The following is an 8,745-nucleotide window of genomic DNA, read 5'->3' as shown; positions in this document are numbered from 1 at the left end:
CAGGCCTGTGTTCCCCATCCTGGCAACAGGACACAATCTGACCATCAGCGTCTGTCTGAAGGCGAAGGTCACGTTGAGAGGAGAGACATTTGTGAGAGAGTCTGAATATGTAACATCTAACCAGTTCTTTCTTCATTCTGAAGTCTATCCTTGAATCAAACTGGACCACATATGAAGGGAACACATTCAGGGAGTATGGCTCCTGAGAGTTTAACGGGGTTCACCAAGCCAGAGGTTTCTGAATGTCCTCCTTGGGGGAAGGGCCATTTGGGAACACTGCACGTTGTCACTCTTTCCCCTGGCCTTCCCCGAGGACTCACCTTTCAGAGTGAATTGTCCTGATGTGATTAGAAGCCGAAAGCTGGTTTTCTAGAGTCCGCCTAAGACAGTGGTCGGCAAACTCATTAGTCAACAGAGCGACAAACCGCGGCTCACGAGCCGCATGTGGCTTGCAAGCCACAGTTTGCCGACCACTGACCTAAGACATCAGGAGCACCAGGCAACGCAGCCTTGGAACCTGTGCAATGAAGGGTGACCCAGTTTGTTCCATTTGGGTTGGAGAGAGCTGTTCTCAACCCTTCCATGAAAACGTGGCGCAGCTTTATAGAGCAGAAGGGCCCTGGTATATGAGCAGCATCAGCATCTCTGAGAATTTTAGCACCTCAGACGCCTTTCAAGACCACGGAATATTGGCACCGGGGCATCAATGCCTCCTGCATAATGGGCAGGCCACCCTCCTCCACACCCTGCCTTCTGGCCGTCCGCCCCTTGGGCCAGACCTCTCAGGCGTCATGAGCAGCACCCTTGACCTGCATGAGCAATAGCAGCTGTTCATCCTGCAGGTGGTTGGGGTGTGGGGGCGGGGGAACGTCATAGGGAGCGGGCGGTGCTGGGGATGTCTCAGCAGATCTGCAGGAAGCCAGAGCCGGTTCGGTTGGAAAATGACAGACTCCACGTGGTAGTTGAAAGCACTGTATGTCAGCACAGGTGAGACAAGCCTTAGGGAGTCCTACAAATATTTGATGTGTGATGTATGCAGTGCGGGTAGTGGTAGCAACCTGCAGTTTAAAAGAGAAGATAGAAATCTTGAAATCATGCTCTCGGGGTGGGATGGCTCCAGAGTTGGGGGACGGGGAGAACTTAACACTTACTGTGACCCTGGTTTTACCACTAGGCAGGGCTGGCTTGGGAAGTAAGCCCTCCTTCCACTAAATTGTCTTTTTTTTTTTTCTTGGTTAATTTGAGCAGATTTTAATAAAATCTAAAATATTTTGAGAGTCAAATTTTTTATTATGTCCAAATTATCTTTTAATACAATGCCCAAAACTCAGTTTTAACCATGAGATTAGGTAAGAAGCAATCACATTCACTGTTTTATCTCCAGTAGTGAGCACAGTGCCAGGCTCATGGTAAGTAGTCCATAAATACTTGCTGAATGAATTTATAGGATATACCAGGGGCCCAGTGCATGAATTCGTGCACCTTGAAAGGAACTGTGGGCCGTGAGGCTGCGGTAGGCACAGGGGTGGGCGGCCCCTCCCACTGCTCCTCCCTCCTCCCCTCCCCCCCCCCCCGTCCTCTTTTGTCTGCTGGCAGCCCCACTCCTGCCACCGCTACTTCCACATGTTGATGGTACCAGCCCTGCTTGCACCCCCTGACAGCATGGAGCGATTGGGGCAGGCGCCAGCAGCAGGTGTGAGCGGGGCCAGCACCGTCAGTGGGTGCAAGTGGCAACTGCTGCCCTGATCACCCCTCAGGAGCAGGGGGGAGTGGAGAAGCCCTCAGGGGCGATTAGGGCTGGCAGCTGCCACTCGCACCCGCTGATGGCGCTGAGCAATTGGGACTGGAGCTGGGCTCTGGCAGCGGGTGCAAGTGGCGGCTCCGGCACGAGCTGCAGGTGCCAGCAGGCCAGCGTCCACAGTGGGTGTGAGCGGCAGCTGCCGGCCTCCATCACCCCTCAGGAGCAGGGGGAGGTGAAGAAGCCCTGGGGAGCGATCGGGGAGGGCAGCCACCGCTCACACCCGCTGATGGCGCTGAGCGATCGGGGCCGGTGCGAGCTGTGGCTCCGGTGCTGGCAGCAGGTGCCAGCGCCAGGTGGGACTGCAGTGCGTGGGAGCAAAGAATTTTCAGTAACCACCAGAGGCTTGCCCCAATGACAGCAACCAGCACCCTGCCTTGGTCTGGCGGCCCTTGCCCCTGCTCACCTGCTCCACCATCCTGCCGCTGCCGATGCCTGCCTGCATGTTCCATGTGCGCCCCCTGGTGGTCAGCGTGTGTTATAGCAACTGGTTGTTCAGTTGTTCCGCCATTTGGTCTATTTGCATATGAGGGTTATCCTTTATAATAAAAGGCTAATATGCAAATTGACTGAATGGCAGAACGACCAGTCACTATGATGCGCACTGACCACCAGGGGGTAGATGCTCAAAGCAGGAGCTGCCTCCTGGTGGTCAGTGCGCTCCCACAGGGGTAGCACCTCTTAGCCAGAAGCCTGGCTCAAAGCTGGCAAGCGCAACGGTGGTGGCAGGAGCCTCTCCAGCCTCTGCGTCAGCGCTAAGGATATCCGACTGCCGGACTGCAAGAGGGCACAGGTCGGGCTGAGAAAACCTGCCCCCGAGTGCTCAAATTTTGTGCACTGGACCTCTAAAAATTGTTTTATATATATAACATTATATATAACATTGAAATGTTATAAAGACTTTCAATATATATAACATTGAAATGTTATAAAGACTTTCCAACAAATGGAAACAATTTGTATTAGAACACTATTAGTATTAATATGGTGTCTGCATTAGACTCTCCATTTATATGAGTTAAGATAGGAAGATGAAGACAAATGAGGAATATTTTCTTTGAAGCAAAAAACAATCTAGCTTGTTATAGATGGGGGGAAAAATAGTTTCTGCAAGGAAACAAAACATTGTCCACTCTCCCCCCAAAAATCTCCTCGGGGAAACCAAGATGGCGGCATAGGTTAAACACCTAACCTGCAGCCGGGCACAACAATTTCAAAGGCACAACTAGAGGTCAGAACGGACATCGTCCAGAACCACAGGAGAGCTGGCGGACTGAAATGCCCACAGCTAGGGGGAAGGAGAAGGCCACGGGGACAATCGGGGGAGCCGTAAAAGCCTGAGGTATGGAGAAACTGGCGGAGACCTGGCCGGCGTTCACTGGCAGGAAGGAGATAAAGGCTCCGGAGTGCGCTAAGTGCCGGCTCCGACTGCACTGAGCGCCAGTTCCGGGCGAAACCCTGGGAAGCCAGGCGCAGGCTGGGGGAATGAATCTGGGCTGTGGGGCGCAGGCACAGAGGAGCGGTGGAAGGCAGAGTTCCAGAGGCGCGCACGGGAAGGGGCGCAAAGGACGGACTGTTGCCTGCGCCACTGAACTGCCCTAGCGGGAAGGAGACATAAGCTCAGGACCGTGCTGAACCCCAGTTCCGACTGCACTGAACCCCAGTTCCGGGCGAAACCCTGGGAAGCCAGGCGCACGCTGGGGGAATGAATTTGGGCTGTGGTGGCGGAGGCACAGAGAAGCGGAGGCTCCAGACGCGCGCACTGGAAGGTGCGCAGAGGACGGACTTTTGCTGCGCCACTGGGTGGCCCTGCTGGGAAGGAGACAGGGACGCCAGACTGCGCTGAGACCCAGTTCCAACTACACTGAAGCCCAGTTCCAGGCGAGAGTCTGGGAGTCCAGATTCATTAGGGGAGGGACTGGACTGTTTGGCAGTGGGCGAAACTCCAGGGCGCGTTTCTCTCAGAGGTGTTTGCAAGGAATACATAGGGACACAGACGCAGGAGCCTCATAGGGCGGGGCTGACAGGAAGCCAAGGTTGTAGGCTCCACCCTGTAGCTCCGCCCCAGCCAAGCTGAGCAGAAGCTTTTTCCTGCTGAGTGCCTCAGGTAGTGGCTGACCCACACTACATTGGAGACCCAGAAACGAGGGCATCTAGTGGTTGGTGTGAGATGACACCAGATTTCAATCACTTGCATAAGGGAGGCATTCTAGAGGCAGACTCAGTGAGCGCCAAGGCATTGCTGCATCAAGACCCGGCCCACAAACATGTCTCCTGCACAGCAACTCTTCCTATATAGACAAAGAGGGTCCTCACGGCCAATTGGCCTGGAGGACAATTCCTCCCAGTGACACCAACAACAATCAAGACTTAACTGTACAAAGGAGGACCAAAATGGAGACATAGGGCGGCAGCCTGATTGTTGCCTACCACAACAATATTGAGACTACGATGGGAGAGCAGAGCAGACACCAGCCAGAAAGACCGGGGGGCTGGCTGAGCAGATGCTCTACAACTAGAATAAAAGAGAGGGGTACGCGGGATGATGCTGATGCCGGTGACCCAAAGTCCACACTTTAAGAACTATGGCTCAGGCGACACAATGGTGGCCTGGAACGTGCTCGGCGCAGTTCCCCCGGCGGTCTCCGGCTGAGGGGACGGCTCCACTCGCTGCCGAGCACGGACAGACGAGCCCCTGGGAGACATGGGGTGGGAGACTCCGTGCTTGCTGACCTCCGAGTCCTTCAAGAATCTCAATGCCCCGAAGTGGCCAGGTGCGCACGCTCGGCGACCGGCCACCGTTGCAGACCCAAGGGCCGACGCAGCGACACCGGACCAGCCCACCGCCGTGCACCGGGCACACCGGAGCCTTGCCGAGCCCGCCGCCCAACGAGTTCTGCGGCAGCCGCCCTGGAGCTCTGAGAAAATGACCGAAGGAATTGCTGAGAGGGAATTGACCAACAGGAATTGGGATCAAGAAGACGAAACCCCGCTGAGACCCGAGTCCAGGCGAGCCTGCGAGCCTCTGGGCTCAGATGTGGTCACACGCCTCTGGGTCTAGGTGAGGCCTCACGCCCCTGGGTTTGGGTGAGGCCACGCACCCCTGGGTCCAGGTGAAGCTGGATTCCGGGTTCGGGTGAGGCCATGTGCCCCTGGGTCCGGGTGAATCTGAACCCTGGGTCCGGGTGAGGCCGTGGGCCCCTGGATCCGGGTAAGGCTGGGTCCCGAGTCCGGGTGAGGCCGTGCGCCCCTGGATCCGGGTGAGACCACGCGACCAGGGGTCTGAGAGAGGTAACGCGCCCCTGGGTCCGGGTGGCTTCGTGCACCTAGGTCCAGGTGAGGCCACGTGCCCCTGGGTCTGAGAGAGGCCACGCACCCCTAGGTCCGGGCAAGACCATGTGTCCCTGGATCCGGGTGGGGCCTCGTGCACCTAGGCCCGGGTGGGGCCGCGTGCCCCTGGGTCTGGGGGAGGCCAGGCGTCCCTGGGTCCGGGTGAGACCGTGTGTCCCTGGATCCGGGTGAGGCCTCGTGCGCCTAGGCCCGGGTGAGGCCACGTGCCCCTGGGTCTGGGAGAGGCCAAGCGTCCCTGGGTCCGGGTGAGACCATGTGTCCCTGGATCCGGGTGAGGCCTTGTACACCCAGGCCCGGGTGAGGCCACGTGCCCCTGGGTCTGGGAGAGGCCAAGCGTCCCTGGGTCCGGGTGAGACCATGTGTCCCTGGATCCGGGTGAGGCCTCGTGCACCTAGGCCCGGGTGAGGCCACATGCCCCTGGGTCTGGGAGAGGCCAAGCGTCCCTGGGTCCGGGTGAGACCATGTGTCCCTGGATCTGGGTGAGGCCTCATGCACCTAGGCCCGGGTGAGGTCACGTGCCCCTGGGTCTGGAGGAGGCCAAGCACGCCTGGGTCCGGGTGAGACCATGTGTCCCTGGATCCGGGTGAGGCCTCGTGCACCTAGGTCCGGGTGAGGCCATGTGCCCCTGGGTCTGGGAGAGGACAAGCGTCCCTGGGTCCGGGTGAGACCATGTGTCCCTGGATCTGTGTGAGGCCTCGTGCACCTAGGCCCGGGTGAGGCCACGTGCCCCTGGGTCTGGGGGAGGCCAAGCGCGCCTGGGTCCGGGTGAGACCATGTGTCCCTGGATCCGGGTGAGGCCTCGTGCACCTAGGTCCGGGTGAGGCCACGTGCCCCTGGGTCTGAGAGAGGCCACGCACCCCTGGGTCCGGGCGAGACCATGTGTCCCTGGATCCGGGTGAGGCCTCGTGCACCTAGGCCCGGGTGAGGCCACGTGCCCCTGGGTCTGGGAGAGGACAAGCGTCCCTGGGTCCGGGTGAGACCATGTGTCCCTGGATCCGGGGGAGGCCTCGTGCACCTAGGCCCGGGTGAGGCCACATGCCCCTGGGTCTGGAGGAGGCCAAGCGCGCCTGGGTCCGGGTGAGACCATGTGTCCCTGGATCCGGGTGAGGCCTTGTGCACCTAGGTCCAGGTGAGGCCACGTGCCCCTGGGTCTGAAAGAGGCCACGCACCCCTGGGTCCGGGCGAGACCATGTGTCCCTGGATCCGGGTGAGGCCTCGTGCACCTAGGCCCGGGTGAGGCCACATGCCCCTGGGTCTGGGAGAGGCCAAGTGTCCCTGGGTCCGGGTGAGACCATGTGTCCCTGGATCCGGGTGAGGCCTCGTGCACCTACGCCCGGGTGAGGCCACGTGCCCCTGGGTCTGGGAGAGGCCAAGCATCCCTGGGTCCGGGTGAGACCATGTGTCCCTGGATCCGGGTGAGGCCACGTGCCCCTTAGTCCAGGTGAAGCCGTGCCCCTGGGTCCGGCCGAGACCAAACCAGAGGGAGTCGGACCTCCGTTACCACCATTTGTCCACCATCCAGAGCTGAGGGGTCAGTGCTGACATGTACACATAAGGAACTGGTGGACATTGAAATTGGGTCTCAAAAGAACTGTTGGTCCAGAAAGAAACTCACTACAGACTGATTCATCTGCCTGTCAGCATAACTATTATTGCTTGTCTCACATTCAGTTCTCATAAGTATATATCTAGTGACATATGATCTCGCTCATCTAGGGGAAATGATGAACAACATAGACTGAGGAACAAGAACAGAACCAGAAGCAAGGAGGCATCGATCGGACTATCGGGCCTCAGAGGGAGGATAGGGGAGGGTGGGGGGAGGGGGAGAGTTCAACCAAAGGACTTGTATGCATGCATATGATCCTATCCAACGGTTAAGTTCAACAGGGAGTTGGGGCATGCGTGGGGAGGGGGGGGATGGGAATGGGGGGATGAGGACAAATATGTGACACCTTAATCAATAAAGAAATTTAAAAAGAAAAAAAAAAAAAAATCTCCTCAGAGTTCTCAACCAAGAGATAGGATTCTTTGAAAATAATTGGCTAGAGAAAAAGATTTAAGCACAGCTTAAAACTATCTCTTCTATTGCTTTATCATTCCCTTAACTAGCACAGACTCAGAAAGAAGTTTTCAGCAGCTGGAAAATTTTCACAGATCAATAATGACATCACTGATGTACTATCATTTTAAAAAGATCATAATATTACTTCATTTTTAACCCCAATTAAACTTTATTTTATGTAGTGCTTACTTTAAGCAGTATTTTATTTTCATATTAGAATGTTTAATATATTATTTAAGTATATTTACACTTTACTTATGCTTATGAATTTTTTATTTGAAATGTATTAAATACTTTATTTTACTGATCTCAAGTACTTAAAATATATTATCTATATATATAAAAGCCTAATGACCGGCTGACTGGCCAACTGGCCAGTAGCTATATGATGCGCACTGACCACAAGGGGGCAGATGCTCAACACAGGAGCTGCTGAGCTGTGGTGACTTGGCAGCTGTGGTTCTCGGGTGATGTGCCCAGAACCAGAGAGGAGGGAGCCCAATTCTGGGTGCATCACCCGAGAACTGCCCTCTCGCAATCTGGGACCTCTTGGGGGATGTCAGAGAGCCGGTTTCAGCCCGATCCCCACAGGCTAGGCTGAGGGATCCTACCAGTGCACAAATCTGTGCACCGGGCCTCTAGTGTAAAAATAAACACCAAAATATACTGAAATTTCACTCCAGGATTTAAGTGAGCCTTTGCTTTGGCACTGAAGGCCCTTCTAATCATTCCCCTGGCTGCCTTCCAGCCCCCCTCCTCCCCCACTTCTGCAACACCATCCCTGGGAGAGACAAGTCCAGCTATGTCTGCGTTTCCAAATAGAGCTTGGATCTGGCTACCTGTGGACCTTTGCCCGAGGCCCTTCTGTTTCTGTCTGTAATGTCTGCATTGAACAAGCACAACTGATAGAATTCATTTGGGACTCCTACTCTCTCTTTAAATCTGCACCAGGGCTATTTCTCCCTTACCCCTAGGCAGGACAAAGAATGTTTCTCAGAGGCAACAAGAGTCCTCAGCCATTTTCTAAGTGGCATAATGAAGTGGAATGAGGAATTAAACTGGCAGTCCTAGGTCAGAATCACAACTTCAGCCTTAACTGCGAGTCGGAGTTCCTTCTCTCTCTCCTCCAGTGAGGGCAGGCCACAGGCTGGATGTGTGAGATGTGAAGGCGGAAGGAGAAGGGTTCTCGGCTACTTCTCTCTTGCCTCCTCTCCTGCCCCTTCTCATTCCATTTTACAAACCTGTTTCTGGTCCCTGCAGGGTCTGGAGTGCTGGGAAGGAGATTAGCAAAGGGGGGTTAAGGAGGGGAATTGCAGTAGCAAAATTCGTAGTTGATTACTATGTGGGTGACCAAGCGGATGACCTCTGGACCTTCCAGACTTTAAAGCCTGTTGCTCCCTTGAGGGGCTTTCATGGGTTCCTCGGAGACCATCCCTCTCCCCCGGTCCACCTCCCTCCCCACTCCCCCCCCCCCCCCCCCCACCGCTTCCTTCCGCAGCGCTGGGTACCCAGCAGCAGTTTATCTCCAGCT

The sequence above is a fragment of the Eptesicus fuscus genome, chromosome 22 (assembly GCF_027574615.1).
Source record: "Eptesicus fuscus isolate TK198812 chromosome 22, DD_ASM_mEF_20220401, whole genome shotgun sequence".
In the NCBI taxonomy this organism is placed as follows: Eukaryota; Metazoa; Chordata; class Mammalia; order Chiroptera; family Vespertilionidae; genus Eptesicus; species Eptesicus fuscus.
Note: the sequence above shows the minus strand (reverse complement) of the source record.